Source organism: Culex pipiens, unplaced genomic scaffold (genome assembly GCF_016801865.2).
Source record: "Culex pipiens pallens isolate TS unplaced genomic scaffold, TS_CPP_V2 Cpp_Un0003, whole genome shotgun sequence".
Classification (NCBI taxonomy): domain Eukaryota; kingdom Metazoa; phylum Arthropoda; class Insecta; order Diptera; family Culicidae; genus Culex; species Culex pipiens.
Window position 1 is genome coordinate 737857 of NW_026292820.1, and position 16357 is coordinate 754213.

At 37.9% G+C, this 16357-nt stretch overlaps 1 protein-coding gene and 1 long non-coding RNA gene across 5 annotated transcripts in view; one reads left to right on the forward strand and one right to left on the reverse strand.

Moving 5' to 3' along the window:
* LOC120424220 (scavenger receptor class B member 1) overlaps positions 1–16357 on the forward strand; it is a 130258-nt gene that overhangs the window by 83120 nt on the left and 30781 nt on the right. The window lies entirely within an intron of this gene.
* LOC128093700 (uncharacterized) lies at positions 1637–3276 on the reverse strand. The gene is made up of 2 exons (XR_008212684.1): positions 2080–3276; positions 1637–2012 (listed from the first exon to the last, which is right to left on the reverse strand). It is a non-coding gene; the product is annotated as an uncharacterized LOC128093700 (long non-coding RNA).

Here is a 16357-nt window from a genome sequence, read left to right on the forward strand (position 1 = left end):
AAACCAAATCATACGTAATGGTCAATTGTTATGTAAATTCATTTCAGTTTGTTGATTTTCGGAAAATTTGAACTTCAAATTGCATGTAAAATATACATTCAATGTAATTTAGCTGCACTGAAATTTCAAAATCGTGTAAATTTCAATTGTGAAGTTAATTCTGACGATGACAGCTCAAAACAAAACAATCAAGTAAGCTTGGTAGTGTTTGGTGGCAGGAGAAGCAAAAGTTTGGCGGCTAAATTTTGTTGTTTATGTTGATATTCTGAGTGCAAACAAATGAAACAATTTGATGCTAATCTCAGGTAGTTGGTATTATGTTAATCTTTCGTATAATCAGACGGTACTTTTGGCCAGGGCTGTGGAGTCGGAGCCAACAATTTGTTGAAAGCTGGAGTCGGAGTCGGAGTCGGTTAGAGTTGGTAGGCCGGAGTTGGAGTCGGAGTCGGTTGGAGCTGAAAGCCGGAGCCGGAGCCGGAGTCGGCTAAACTTAGAAAGCCGGAGTCGGAGTCGGAGTCGCTTGAAATATAACCCGACTCCGCAGCCCTGCTTTTGGCTTCCAAGCAACTATTCTAAGAGTTTCGAGAATAATCGGCCAAGCAACTAGTGAAACATTCGAGGGGGATGTCACTTCCGCGCTAACCGAGCGATAAAGCTTCCTTTTCAAACCTTTGCAGCGTTCACTTTCACCTTTCCGCTTTTTGGCTTTCCTTTTCTTGCGTTCTCGCATCACACTGCTCGATTTTTTTTGACAGCGAGAACTGTCAAGAGCAAATGACAGTTCTCGTTGTCAAATCAGTCGAGCAGTTTGTTTTGCTAGATTTTTTTCCGTCACCGGACGGATGGTGGTCAAAAAACGGTGGCGCTCTAGGAGGAAACAAGATTCTCGCCGCGTTGTGCTGATGCAACTTCCGAACGGAACATTAATGAAAACGGGCGTGTTTCGGGGCCGGTGTTGGCTGCGAAGAGCCTGCTAACGGAGCTGTACCACGATGAACCTGCGGAGGGCAAAACCGGTGGGGACAGATCAGCCGTCGGAACCGTTTCCTGCGCCTTCGAAGGGTTCCTGTTCCAGCGATTCGAGACGGGTTGGTTTTTCGTCGATTTCATGGTGGAGGAATCGAAAGGTCGCGCGACACTCTGAAGGACCAGAGCAGAAGATTGGAAACCTGGAAGTGGCCATTAAGATCCTTGAGCTGGCTGGTGAGAATCAGAGCGAAGCGTTCGAACATCGGCATGATTGATGCGACTGGCTGTGGACAACAATAACGCTGCATACAGGCAACGCGGCCAGCTTGGAGGACAGCATCGACTGCAGACGGCACAGGCTCCCATTGTTCCGGAGACCGTCGCAGTTGCGCCCAACAGCGGCGGTGGATCCCGCTTGAGCTTTTTGGTCAAGGACTCGGCCACGCTGTTTAACATGCCGGACGCGGCCGACAAGGGGTAAAACGAAGATCTACCTGTACAACCTGAAATGCTGATGAAGACGTGTGGGTGCTCATATTCAGCCCAGATGTTAGTTATATATTACCGAACAACCCCTAAAAATTTCATGGGGATCTGATATTGAAATCGCTCTTAATTATTGTATTAATGCATAAATAAATTCTAAGCTAAAGTAAAATAAACAGTATCAACAGAAAAAAACAGGATTTTATTCAATTATGTGTACAAAATCATACCGAACTAAGGAGAGAGTGAGTGGTTCAGGTGCGGGGGAATCAGGTGAGCTTTGCGCCAGTGGGTCATCTTCTTGCGCATCAGGATGAACCAATCGTAACCGGTCAATTCACTGCGCGGAACGGTTTCTTCGATTGGCGACAAGGAGGGCAGGAAAGGTCCAGCATGGAGATGCTGCTCTGATGAACAACGCCATCACTTCGCTGTTGATCTTCCACGGAATGCTGCCCAGCTGGTTAAGTGTGTCCTTGGCGGCCGACGCACTCTCTGATGCAGCGAGAATATATCTAGTGTTCTGTTCTGGCCCAGTGTTCAACAACAACAAACGTCTAAAAATATTTAAAAAAAACTGTATGCACTTTCGATCGAAATGCTTGTTCAGATGAACAGGCTTACCTTTTACTTTTCCACATCGCATACCACGTCGGCTCTTCCCGGATGAGTTGCTGCTTAGCTTTTCCAGATTCTCGTCAGCGGCCGACAGAAGCACCTTAATTTTTAGATTCTCCAGCTGCAGCGCGCCGGACTGTTTTGCTGCGAGTCGCACTAAAATGCCAATGCCTAGCAGGATGTCGATTGAGCGCTGACACCGGAATGTTCGATAGAATGTACCAACAAATTAAAAAAATTAAAAACTTAAACTCGCCGGATAAAAAAAACTTATCCATGAACTTTTTCTCCTCCTCGAATTCCACCGAAATCTCCTCCAAATTCCTCCGCTTACCACTTTGGGGCGAAGTTTCTGTTGGGCAGCAACTTGCCTCCTTGCGAGATATTCCGGCACCGTGGCCTGCAGATGTTGGAACGGGCGATCACATCGATGCAAACTTTCGAACAGATCGCAACGACCGAGACGAGCCTGGTCCTGGTTATCACCTTGTCCTTCATCTTCTCCTTCTCGGCGACCTCCAGCTCAGCAATCTTCACCATCGAGTCCTTGATCTTGTCCGTGTCCATCGGCGTGTTGGCGATCAAGATCTTTGCGTTCACTTGTGTTCGGCTTGTGCACAACGGTCTTCTTGTCCAACAGGAAACCCTTGTCCAGGAACGAATCCTCCAAGCAACAGCCGGCACATAGTTTTGGCGCCTGCTTGGCCGCACTCGTTTGAGGGTGAATTTTTTGCTCCAGCAACTTTTCCGCCTCGCTCAGCATTGCAGCAACTCTGACACCAACACCGTCACGGAAGTCATTCCACGCCAACCTCATCGTCCTGGAAGCGACTCATGTCCACGCCGACCGCCTTCAAAATCGAGCCCCGACGTTGGTGACCTCAACCCGGCCGGTGCTACGGCCGTGCGCAATCTGAACCTTGTCCATTCCCTCCGGGCCGAGTGTGCTCTTTACCAGATTGCCGATCGTGATGGCCCCCACAAACGAGGACAGCCGGGCGATCACCCCGGAGCAAACTTTTCCGGTCGTTGACAAAAAATCGCAATTTTTGCTTTGTTTTTTTCTTTCTGTCAAAACTGCTTGAAAAAAACCAAAACAAATACCGAGTTGCCAAACATGACCAAAAACTGCTCGACGGCAAGGTTGCAAGATAGATTTCCCTGGTTGAAAAGTCGAGCAGACGCTGGTCGCTTTAACTCGCTTTAACGATAACTTGCTTTAGGGTGGCGTTATGTGAAAACTCGGCACGATGAGTAGCGTTGATGCTTTTCGAGCTCGTTTTTGTGCGTTTTAGTGTGTTATCGCGGAGTGACGTCCCCCTCGGAAACATTAGTTTTTGAGCCATTAATCCGGCTGCTGGTGAGTATTGATTAGTTGAAGTAAAATTGTGAAGAAAATTTAAATGTTTGGTCTTTTAGAAACCGACTGCTGCCAATGGCAGCCTGCCTTTCGAATAAATGAAGATGCTTTATAGACTGCATCACAACTTATTAAACTGATCAAGTAAGTTTCTCACGAAAGTATGTAATAACTTTTTGATAATAGTTGAAATCATTTTTCTACGACTTCAAACGAAGCAACGGAATACTTCTAGGAATTACCTGCTGGAAGTTCCTGACACTTCGGCCAGATGTTTCTCCCGCAAATGTACCTTTTTCTGCTTCCGGTCCGGCTCGTCATTTTATAACAAATGTTTCCAAAGCAGATGCTAGACGGCAAACGATTCCCTCGATCCGAGTTCCTTCGGGCAGCTTGTCCTGGTTGAAGATGAAAGGAATCATCTTGCTTTGGAACCCTAGTTACTGGAATCGGCGTGGTGACCCTATCCGGCCGCAGTTTGATAGCAGGATCTGGTCAACGGAGACGTCAATCGCCTAAAATTTGGTCAGGGTATGCTTATTTTTTTAAATTCAATGCGGAATTCATAATTACCCCGTGTAGCCAACTTTTCTTCTGTAAAGTTTCGGTCTTTTTCTAGAAAAAGCTGTTTAGATAGCAATAAAAATGTTAACAAACAGCGAAATGAAAAAAACGTCAAAATATTAGGTCTATTCCCGTACTGCAGAATTCTGCAATTCTGCACGAAATTGGCAGCAGAGCGTTCCCGTACTTTTCTGCAACAAAAGTAACTTTTCTCTCAGGCAGAACTTCTGCAATGAGAGAGGTAGAAGTTGCAGCAAAACCGTTCCCGTACTTTTCTGCAAGCTCTCTTTCCTCTTTCGTGTTGAAAAGTAACTGCAAGTTGGTGTAAGTACACGCTTACATAAAATTTGTAAGTTGGGTTAAATCAAGCATTTTATTATTATGTAGTTGCAATAAATTTGATGTTTTATTATTACTAAATTTATGTAGACTTTTTGAAGGGACGTTTGTATATTTGAAATTTATGGTTTTTGGGGTATTTTTTTAATGTCTGGTTTTATTGAGTACGATATTTTATGTTAACGATTTTAGGCTTAGTTCATGAATGTATATGGTAGGTGAGTTTGGGGTAATATGGACAGTGGGGGTAATTTGGACACCCCTTTAAAAATCACGTTTTCTTCGGATATAAAGTGAAAACGGCAATTTAAGTGATAAGGCTAGTACTAGTAATGGCCTAGGAGTATGGATAAACCAAAAAAGTTGGAATAGGTTAAGTAGTTTTGGTATAATATGTAAAAGTTGCCAAAGGCCGGTTGGCCCCGCCTTAAGTTCTAATATTTGAGGGTTGGGAAATAAGGTTTTACAGGGGTTATATGGCAAAAAAGTGGTCAATTTTTGTTTAAGGAGGTTGCTTGGACGATGCCTGAGATATGTACGTATAAAAATTGTGCTTTTTATCCATTTTTGTCATCAAAAATGGCAATTTATGATAGAACATGCTATGGGGGTAATTTGGACATGGCTTGTGGGGTAATTTGGACATACCTGAAAGTCTACCTGTCAGGTAAAAAAAAGTAACTTTCATGGTTGGTTGAGTTTTTAAAGGGATTTGGTTAAATTTATAGAGTGATTTAAAATGAAAAAACACTCAAAAAGGAATGTGGACAATGAGAACTTTCACAAAACCCCTTTTTTAATTTAGATAAATTTATTCCAATATTCGAATTGATGAAAATCTGATTACTGTACATTTGGCGTTCAACTAGACTCTAATGTTGATTGCTTTTAATTAATTTCATTGACATTTCTAATTTCTACGCTGGTTTACAATATTATTTAAATTTGAAGGGCCACAGTATGTAAAATTAAAAAAATGGATAGATTCAGGTTAGTTAGTTCTATATAAAGATTGATTTAGATAAATCTAAACGATACCTTAATCACTAAAAACTATACTTGTTCCTAATCCAGAATCAATGTTTAAAACATTTCAAAATGAATGATTAAATTATGTATACTACACTGAACAAAATCATTATTTAAACCTTTGATGAAATATTGTGAGCAAAACAACACTTCAAAATATGAAGCAATTACAAAACCAGGTTGAAGGATAATAAACATGCTCAAAAAAATCGAATATTAAACTTATTCTTCAACATGTGTCCAAATTACCCCACAAAAGGTGTCCATATTACCCCACAAGGTATGTCCATATTACCCCACAAGGCATGTCCAAATTACCTCAAAGGGGTGTTCATATTACCCCCACACAAAAATGTGGGGGTAATTTGGACACCTTTTAATTTTTGCGATAAAAATGGGTTTTTCATCAAAATTTATCGAAATTAATAACATTTGTCTATCAAATATGGCCTCTATTATCCTCTGGTGTCATCCACATTGCTTTAAAATATCCATACAGCCCGTGGCAAAGCTATTTCCTTAGGGTGTCCAAATTACCCCACACTCCCCTATAGCGAATTTATTATTTTTTTAGTGTTAATATTTTAACCTGATCAAAAGTTGAATCCAGTATTGCAGCACGGCTAATAACTCAACAAACAATTTGTATCATAAAAACAAATTGTTTTTAAAAACTATTAAAAGACACATTGCTTTTGAGTTGAATAAATTTCAAAAAATATTTGTTTAAGGATTGATTATTGATCTTCAATTGTTTTTGAACAGACTAAATATGTGTGTTAAAATAATAGGTAAATTTAATTGCCAAATTATAAATTGTACCTGTGACGGTGCTACTAATTTGTCTTATATGAACCAACATATTAAAAGTATTTTGTTGAACTTTCAATGAAGGAATCATAAAAAAGGTATAAGACTATACCAAACAAATAATCAACATATTTGATTATATATTGAATTGATAACCATAACATTATTGCTGGAACATAAGTTACGTTGTTTACACATCATATATTATATTATTTAAAATTGCTTCACATTTTTTTTTAATTATACGGTATACTCTACACCACAACTCTTAAATTCTTAAATACACATATTTTGGAGTCAAATTCTAGGTTAGAAACGCATATTTAGAGGATTTACAGATTAGAAATTTTGAAGAGGTCGTCGGACAATAGAGTACAAACTGTTTCTATTTTTTATAATTGAAACTCAATTATAATATTGTTTTTATTCACAAAATTTTTAAATTTTACGTTTTTCAAATTATAATTTCTTTGAATTTTTTAACTGTGGATTTTGAGTTTTTGAAGTTCAAACTTTTGATTTTTTTTATTGAGCAGTTCTCTAGGATTTCGGTCATTCGATTTTTTTTTGTATTTTTTAATCCGACTGAAACTTTTTTGGTGCCTTCGGTATGCCCAAAGAAGCCATTTTGCATCATTACTTTGTCCATATAATTTTCCATACAAATTTGGCAGATGTCCATACAAAAATAATGTATGAAAATTCAAAAATCTGTATCTTTTGAAGGAATTTTTTGAACGATTTGGTGTCTTCGGCAAAGTTGTAGGTATGGATATGGACTACACTGGAAAAAAATAATACACGGTAAAAAAAAATTGGTGATTTTTTTATTTAACTTTTTATCACTAAAACTTGATTTACAAAAAAACACTATTTTTATTTTTTTTTATTTTTTGTTATGTTTTAGAGGACATAAAATGCCAACTTTTCAGAAATTTCCAGGTTGTGCAAAAAATCATTGACCGAGTTATGAATTTTTTAATCAATACTGATTTTTTCAAAAAATCGAAATTTTGGTCGTAAAAATTTTTCAACTTCATTTTTCGATGTAAAATCAAATTTGCAATCAAAAAGTACTCTAGTGAAATTTTGATAAAGTGCACCGTTTTCAAGTTATAGCCATATTTAAGTGACTTTTTTGAAAATAGTCGCAGTTTTTCATTTTTTAAAATTAGTGCACATGTTTGCCCAGTTTTGAAAAAATATTTTTGAAAGGCTGAGAAAATTCTCTATATTTTGCTTTTTCGGACGTTGTTGATACGACCCTTAGTTGCTGAGAAATTGCCATGCAAAGGTTAAAAAACAGGAAAATTGATGTTTTTTAAGTCTCACCCAAACAACCCACCATTTCTAATGTCGATATCTCAGCAACTTATGGTCCGATTTTCAATGTTAAAATATGAAACATTCGTGAAATTTTCCGATCTTTTCGAAAAAAATATTTTCAAAAATTTTAAATCGAGACTAACATATCAAAAGGGCGTAATATTGAATGTATGGTCTTTTTAAAATATTAGTCTTGATTTGAAAATTTTGAAAATATTTTTTTCGAAAAGATCGGAAAATTTCACTAATGTTTCATATATTAACATTGAAAATCGGACCATAAGTTGCTGAGATATTGTCGATAAAAAATGGTGGGTTGTTTGGGTGAGACTTAGAAAACATCAATTTTCCTGTTTTTAAACCTATGCATTGCAATATCTCAGCAACTAAAGGTCGTATCAACAAAGTCCGAAGAAGCAAAATATAGAGAATTTTCTCAGCTTTTCAAAAATATTTTTTTCAAAACTGGGCAAACAAGTGCACTAATTTTAAAAAATGAAAAACTGCGACTATTTTCAAAAAAGTCACTTAAATATGGCTATAACTTGAAAACGGTGCACTTTATCAAAATTTCACTAAAGTACTTTTTGATTGCAAATTTGATTTTACATCGAAAAATGAAGTTGAAAAATTTTTACGACCAAAATTTAAATTTTTTGAAAAAATCAGTATTGATTAAAAAATTCATAACTCGGTCAATGATTTTTTGCACAACCTGGAAATTTCTGAAAAGTTGGCATTTTATGTCCTCTAAAACATATCAAAAAATAAAAAAAATATAAAAATAGTGTTTTTTTGTAAATCAAGTTTTAGTGATAAAAAGTTAAATAAAAAAATCACAATTATTTTTTTACCGTGTATTATTTTTTTTCCAGTGTAGTCCATATCCATACCTACAACTTTGCCGAAGACACCAAATCGCAATTCGCAATTCGCAATTCGCAATTTTCAGTGTAAGAACGGGCCTTGACCGATCTTATGCACCAGGTTCCCGACGAACACGCACTGCCCTTACACCTACATCTCACCCTTGCTCTGAGTCAGTACGAGCAGCACGCTAGAACACGCTTTGAGTGTTCGTGCCAGGCATGCACACCTTCTTTTCCGGTTACGCATTTTAACTCGGCCGGGGGTGGTACATTACGTAGGGTTTGATGTAAGTATAAGCGCCTAACCATTTAAAGTGTGCCTATCAACTTTCATTAATGCAATAACTGTTTTATTTTTTAGTTTGAATTCAAAAACCAATTGTTATTTACTGTGTACTGTTTTCTCCTGAAATCTTCCCTAATGTTGAATCGTGTTAATCTGTTGCTATTTCTTCTGTCGCGGTGTTTTGTTACAATGTTTTTGACCTAAGCATGTTATTCAAAAGTTTAACAAAAGTACAATAATTTTATGTGTGTGATCATTCAATATATTAAGTAAGGACTCGAACCATACTTGTTTCAAGAAAAGGGCGTAGATTTAAACAATAGACAATAAAGGAAAGTAAACTACATAAAGTTCGATACTGAAAGAATAATTGTAGTTTGAAGGAAAGAAGAGTAGGAGCCGATGAAAATTAAATTTTAATAAATAAATAAGAAAATGGGTAAAGGAAAGATCAATGATAAACAGAAGTTAAAATCGTTCGCATATTAAGGGAAACTGTTTTTGTTAGGGAAAACACGTTTCAGTATTTATTGGGAAATGAGAGCAGAAGAGTAGAAAGATGAGTGAAGCAAAATTAAAGTACAGTACTTGTTCGGTAACTGAGCTTGTTTGACTGGACTACTTGGGCTGTAACCCACTTAAAAAGCAGACAAACGTAAAATAATTAAACAAACCGGAATGATGAGGGGCCAGTGGATGCAAAAGCAAGTTCAGCAAATTAGAAATCATATTTAAGTTTTAATGAAATGTTAAGTCAAAATTAAAGGTGAGCTCTGAAAGAAATTTAAGCAACCATCATTTTACATTTGTAGAGAAAATGTTATGCATCGGTCCCCTCGTCATTTTTCGTTCAGCCCAGTTTCGCGAGCAACATTCGGTAACTGTGCTACATTCCAAGTTACCGAACAAGTACTGTTGTTGGAAATGTGCAGAAGAAATACCCTGTGCTGCGATGTTCTAGGTACATCCACAACAGTTCGTTCAACATGCTGTGAATCAAAACAATACCTTCTACAATCATAAGTGACTTCCCTTTCCCACATTGCCGCTTTGTTATTGTTGTCCATGCTCTGCAAAGAAAGGGATGTTAATAAAATATAAAAACTATAAAATAACGACACAAATACTTTCCTGAACCTGAGTGCCATCAGGTTGTTGTTGTTGCTGTTGTTTTCAATGTGATAGATATCACACCGGAGACGTCTTGATTCGGTTGTCCTGGTGCGACCGTCCTCCAGTCGTAGGCCCAGGCATGACATGAAAATGAAGTCAAAAAAGATGCATTAATACATGATCTTCTTACTCACGAATAACCCAATCCCACCCAAAACAACACAGCTGATCTAGGTATGCACCCAAACCAACTGCGTTGTTCCGTGCCCTCCTCATTCGGCTATTTCAATATGATTGTCCTGGAGAATCCTCCCTAAGGATCGTTAAATTCCGGAGTAACTTCCCAAAAGGGCGCAACCCCTGTTGCAAACAAACAGTTCACTTTGAATGTGACTGGAATAGGCTGCCTGCTCACACCCAAAGCTACGCTCCATTGAAAAATCACTACGGAACTCCCTAGTGATGGCCGTCCACGCAATCATACTTCGTCATGATAGTGCTACCTTGTCACTCGCCTATACGTCAGTTACGTAAATACATGTGACAAGACAGGGCAATCATCACGATTCGAAACATGGACATCATCAACCGCCAGCTAGACAGATGTTCAAGTCATCATCTAGCATACGGGGAGGCATGAGGATAGGGAACTGGTGCAGGACCAGAGCTATACTGTTCAGACTCTCATAACCAGGAATACTAACAACCAACATTTGGCGGATCGCTTCCCTGATTACAACAGTCGCAAACAGGACTGCCGATACAGTCAGTTCCGCTCCTTCCAGGATGTCCTGCACCTGGGCATCCCTAGTATCCAAAGGCATTAAAACATAGTTCAAACTAGCAGGACTGGGAACTTTATTTATTGCACTGTGGATACTTGGAATCTTGCAGCCCTTGGCCGACAACTTTGCCGAAGACACCAAATCGATCAAAAAATTCCTTCAAAAGATACAGATTTTTGAATTTTCATACTTCATTTTTGTATGGACAGCTGCCAAATTTGTATGGAAAATTATATGGACAAACTAATGATGCAAAATGGCTTCTTTGGGCATACCGAAGGCACCAAAAAAGTTTCAGTCGGATTAAAAAATACAAAAATTAAAATTGAAGAAAAAAGACCGATTTCGTAGAGAATTGCTCTATTTCGAATTCAAAATATTTGAAATTTTTTATTTTTTTTTATTTTGAGTTTTTTAATTTTAATTTTTTTATTTTGAGTTTTTGAAATTATGCTTATTTAAACTTAAAACATTTTGAATTACTTTATTTTTAATTATTTTAATTTCTAAGCGTTGAATTAGTGTTTTTTTTATTTTTCTTATACAAATATTTGCATTTTAAAATTCTCAAGTACCTGATTTTTTTTTAGTTTCTCAATTTAAAAATATTAGTTTATGTGTTTCCATATTTTTGAGTTTGTGATTCAATTACTTTCTAATATTTTTTCATAACAATATTTTTCAAACGTACTTGCCACTCTAATTTCTATTTTTTACCTGATGTAAAAAATTTGAATTGTTTGTAATGTAAAATTTCTACCTAAGCATAAGCATCTTTAAAATAAAATGATGAGTTGCATAAAAAAAATAAGTCACCGTTCTAGAGGTAAACTTCTTTCAATTACAAATTACATTTCTTGTCAATCCCTTTTTTAAATAATAAAAAAAAACTTGAATACCCAATTTGAGTAAATCCACTCAACTGTGTACAATATTGCAGAAAAAGTACTGGAACGCGCTACCCAGGCAAAAGTTTTGTGGCTTCTCTCCTTGCAGAACTTCTGCAAAAGAGAGAGATGAAGAGAGCGAGCTGAAAAGTACGGGAACGTGCTTCAAAAAAGTGACTTATGCTGGCTGCAGAATTCTGCAGAAGTTGCAGAAATTTTGCAATTCTGCAGGTACGGGAATAGACCTATTGCTGACAGTTTACACTCTGAAAAGAGTTAAATATGATTCATATTAATAATCAAAAAATAGATTGTAGTATTTCCTTCTTGTACTCAAAACAAGATGTACTCATTTCTGAGCTTACTCTCCAGAACAAGATTTTTGAGCTCATCTTTTGCACACTTGTAATTGTAATTTATTTGCTAACGATATCCTGCAGGATAACATGTTAGTTTACACTTTGTATAAGGGCAAGGAAAGGCACTTTGCACCAAATTTCCCCCCTGTGCAAATCATAACTGCACACAAAATATGTGCACACTGAAACCATACCCCTTGCAATCTGCAATACCAGTCGAAACATTTTTTAAACAAATTTCAAATTTGAATAAATTTGATTAGATTTTAAAGGCTCAGTTACCACCAACATTAACTAAGCGTCGAAAACTCTAGATTCCGTTCGAATAAACTGATTGAGCCAAGAATTTTTTTTTTAAGATTTGGACACGAATAATTTGCGAATAATTGAAAAGTTATTTTTATTAAGTAGAATTAAAAGTTTATTTAAAGTAAAGCAGTTGTTAAATTTGTAACTATCTTTTTTTTTTATCGAAAATTAGACAATTGCAATTTTTTTTCAAAACTTATGTCACATTTTATACTTTTTTGCAAACAAAAATCATGATTGCTGCAAATGTTGCTCCAGAAACGAAGTGAACGTTAATATCTCGCTTACTTTTTCAAAAGGTCCTATGTAAATAGGAAACCCATGGCGCCTTGATTATTTTTAAAAAAGTACTCTAGATATCTAGAGTTATTTTTGAATAGGTCCTATAAACATATGAAAGACAATAGTTTATTGGACCTTTTCAAAAAAAACTCTGGATATGTTACATGTTAATGAAAGGTAGTAATTCAAGCAAAACAATGTAAATAGGCCGAAGCCGAAGTGTAAACAAACAGTCTGTCTTGCTTACGCCAGTGGATGTTTACATAAGGAACGAGCAAGACAGACTCTTTGTTTACACTTCGGCTTTGGCCCATTTACATTGTTTTGCTTGAATTTGATAATGATTATTTAAATTAAATTAAATTTTGACCATCTTGGTTTATTTCGATTACTTCAACATAAATCGGTTTTATTTCGGAAGCGTGTAATCTAGTACCTCTTAAAAAAAGTTCTTTTTACTGCTTTTGACTATTTCTCTTGCACCGTGTAAATATTTTTGTTTTGATTTCGTGCACGCGCTCGTCTTTTCTGCTTCTGTCATTCGATTGATGCAAAAAAATTTTGTTGGGGATACTCGCAGCAGTAAGTTCGGTTTTTCGCAAGTTCTACCGTGTAAATTACTGTACGGCTTTTGGACCGCCGCCGGTTTGCTGGCCACGAGATGTTTGGTGAGCTTCCTTAGAGCCTGTCGGCGAATTAGAAGCTGCTCCAATTCACCACCAATCGATTCCGCCGAAAGCCTTGTTAGCTGGGCACGGCCAATAGCATACTGTTCCGCGTCCCGGAATGGCGCCAGCAGATCGAGGACTGGTTTCCCGCGCCTGTGTGGTCATTCAAACGCCAAAAGGCCGAAATCGAACGGGAGGAGGTCCAGCGGATCAACGAGAAGTGAACTGAAAGGCATCGGAGATGCGCGATAAACGACTGTGGAAAATTTCTCCAAGCCGTAAGTATGGAATCGACGAAATTGCTCTTTGTGTAGCTATTGTCCTCAAACTAACCGTCCCACGTTTCTTCCTAGAGCAAACAACTGTTCTGTTTCGACTGCCAATATGCGTTTCACCAGAACTGCCACGGACCATGCGAATCGACGAAAAGCGGCTGCGGTCCAATCTGATCCGGAGTCTGCATGCAGTGCACTCGACGATGTCCTGGTACAAGATTCCGACGAGAATGCCCGCGCTGCCGCTGCAAAGGGTCGACGAACTTTGCTGACTCGCACGGATACACTGCCGTCAGCATTCAATAAGGAGTTCGAGAACCACGTCGTGTGAATGGCATAGCTGAGCAGAAGCAGTTCAACCTTGGAAGCAGTGTGGGCTCATCCAGACCGCTAGCCTCGAGTATCAGCCGACGGACGCTATTCTATGCCAATGATCATCAGCTGACTGCCTTCCGCTAGGTATGTACAGGTATGTACATTCCGTATAGTAAACATCACCTCCCTTTTTGAACAATAACACTCGTGGGCCCCAAATTACTTTTTGCTAAACACTTTTGTACATTGCTTCGTTGAATCTATAGTCTGGTGTAGTTTTGAATCCTTTGTTTATTTCGCGGTTCAGAAAGATTTATTTTATTCAATCGGCTTTTGAGCCAAAATGAAGTTAAAGTTTGATCTATCTGAACTACGATTTACGAAGGCATTTGAAATTTACATCGGATTCAAGATTCAGCGGGGCAAAAAAATTTTTTTTTTGTTCGTAAATTTACGTATATTTCATCGTAAATTTACATGACTTGGAAATATTTTGCCTTGGCCCGTTTACATCGGATGGCATGTAAATTTAAAATGAAATGGATGTAATTTCGCATCATTAATGACGTGCACTTTTGGTACATCATAAATGATGTAAATTTACCGGATTTTTTTTTCTGTGTAGCTTTAGCAATCATGGTGTTTTATCTTTTCGGCGCATTCATACATGCTGTTGATAAGGGAAACACCACTAGATCGTCAAAGCCTATAATCAGTAGTGCTGAAAGGATATTACGGTTCTGTTCAGCAACGGAGGGGCAACCATGGGTGATCTCTCATGCTCATTAGTAATTAAACCAGGGTATTCACTCACTTAATTCTACAGTAGTTCATAAGATTTTTTTTATTCCTTTTTTAATTTGATAAATTGATTTGAGAAAAATCGTTACATTTTCACACAAACATAAAATTTCACGGGATTTCGCGGAAAAAGCCAAATTTCGCGGATTTCACGCTGTCCGCGAAATCGTGAAATTTCACTAACCCTAATTAAAACTAACAAAAGTTCTATGACACAACATCCCATAGGATTAAAATTTCAAACCAATTGTGATATAATATCACAATTGGTTTGAAATTTTAATCCTATGGGATGTTTTAATCCTATGGGATGTGTTGAACTCATGTTAGTTATAATCATTCTACATAAGAAAAAAAATATGGGCTAAATAATAGGGGACCATCCATGAACCTCGTGGACACGTTTTTGTTAATCTCAATCACCCCCCTCCCGCCCCCCCCCCTCGTTGACAGTCGCCATTTCCCCCTCCCCCCTCTTAAAGTGCCCAAGTGGTTTATGGATGGTCCCTAGCTGAAGTACTCTCTGGATTTCATTCGTATGGTTAAAATTTTATAAACGTTTTTAAACAAAAAAAAACAATATTATTATTATTGCAATGTCACAAACTTGCCACGTCACTAAATTTATTGCCCTAATAATGATTGTTTTATTTGTAATCTGTAGGAAATAATTCAAAACTGAAAAATGGGCGCATCATTTTCAAATTTGTCACTTCTAGGTGATTATAAATCAACAGTCCTTATTTAAACAGAGTTAGCAGATTTGCGTAGCAATATCATCTAATTGTTTTTTTTTTTTCTGGAAACATAAATGGATCAAATTAATCCATTCACAAATAAATTAATTAACATAAAACTCAAACTTATCAACACAATCTTCAGTCGTTTGTTGGTACAATGTCTTTTTTTGGCTCAAAGTCACCCCATTTTAAATTATTTTTGTGCAATCTAGTTGTCCTTGATTTATTATTGCCTAATGTAGGTTTTTTTTTAATATTTACTTATAAACATGTAAGTCGCTTGACTTAGGCTTAATCCGGCTAAGTCAGTCCCGTGAATCGTCCCAGAAACCATTTCCAATAATTGGTTTGGGTGGATTTTTTTCATAATAACGGTCTGTGGGAGACCCGTGACGCCTCTTGCCGAAGTCTCCAGCGGTTAACTTTGTTGTTTTCTTCTTTGGTCGCCCAGTTAACTCAATCGGAATTCTGAAACGGAATTCAATTCGAATCGTTTACGTATTCCGTTTCAAACGCAACAACCGATTCCTTGTACGAATCGGTTGTTGCGTTTGAAACGGAGTACATTCGCCGCCCTGGGCTCCTAAGTGTATGAAAGTATGGCACGGAGCGACGGCGCCGAATACTCATATTTACACAAAGAATTTTAGAGCGCCCGCCGCTGGATTCGAACCGGCGGCCTCTGGATTGTGAGTCCAGTGCGCGGTCCGATTGATCCACACGGGCGGCCAGTTATACAATGTCCATTGTTGAAGGGTGGATTTCTCTAAATTAATTACGCCGACGCGTTGAGTTAGACTGTCCAAAACGTTCTGAATTAATTGTAATCGTAAAAGTTCCCCAGAGCCTCACGCATGAGGTAGTGAGCATTAATCGAGTTACTTGCTTTAAGCGGTGTATGCACATCGGAAGGAAACGCTCAAGAAAAATTTCAAATGGGCAGCAGCGGCAGCGAAAGCAAGCCAGAGAGGGTAAAGAAAAGCCCCAAGAAAACGCTCCCTCTCCTTTGTTCTGCTGTTCGTAAAGCTGTTTCTTGACCCCTTTCCTTCCGATCTCCATACTAGCCTTTGATCGCGGTGAGGTAAATGAAGTTTTGCCTTGTTCACAGTTTGGATAACTGTTGTCGGCTGTGCTGACGATGTTGGTGGCGTCGATCAATTTTGTGGA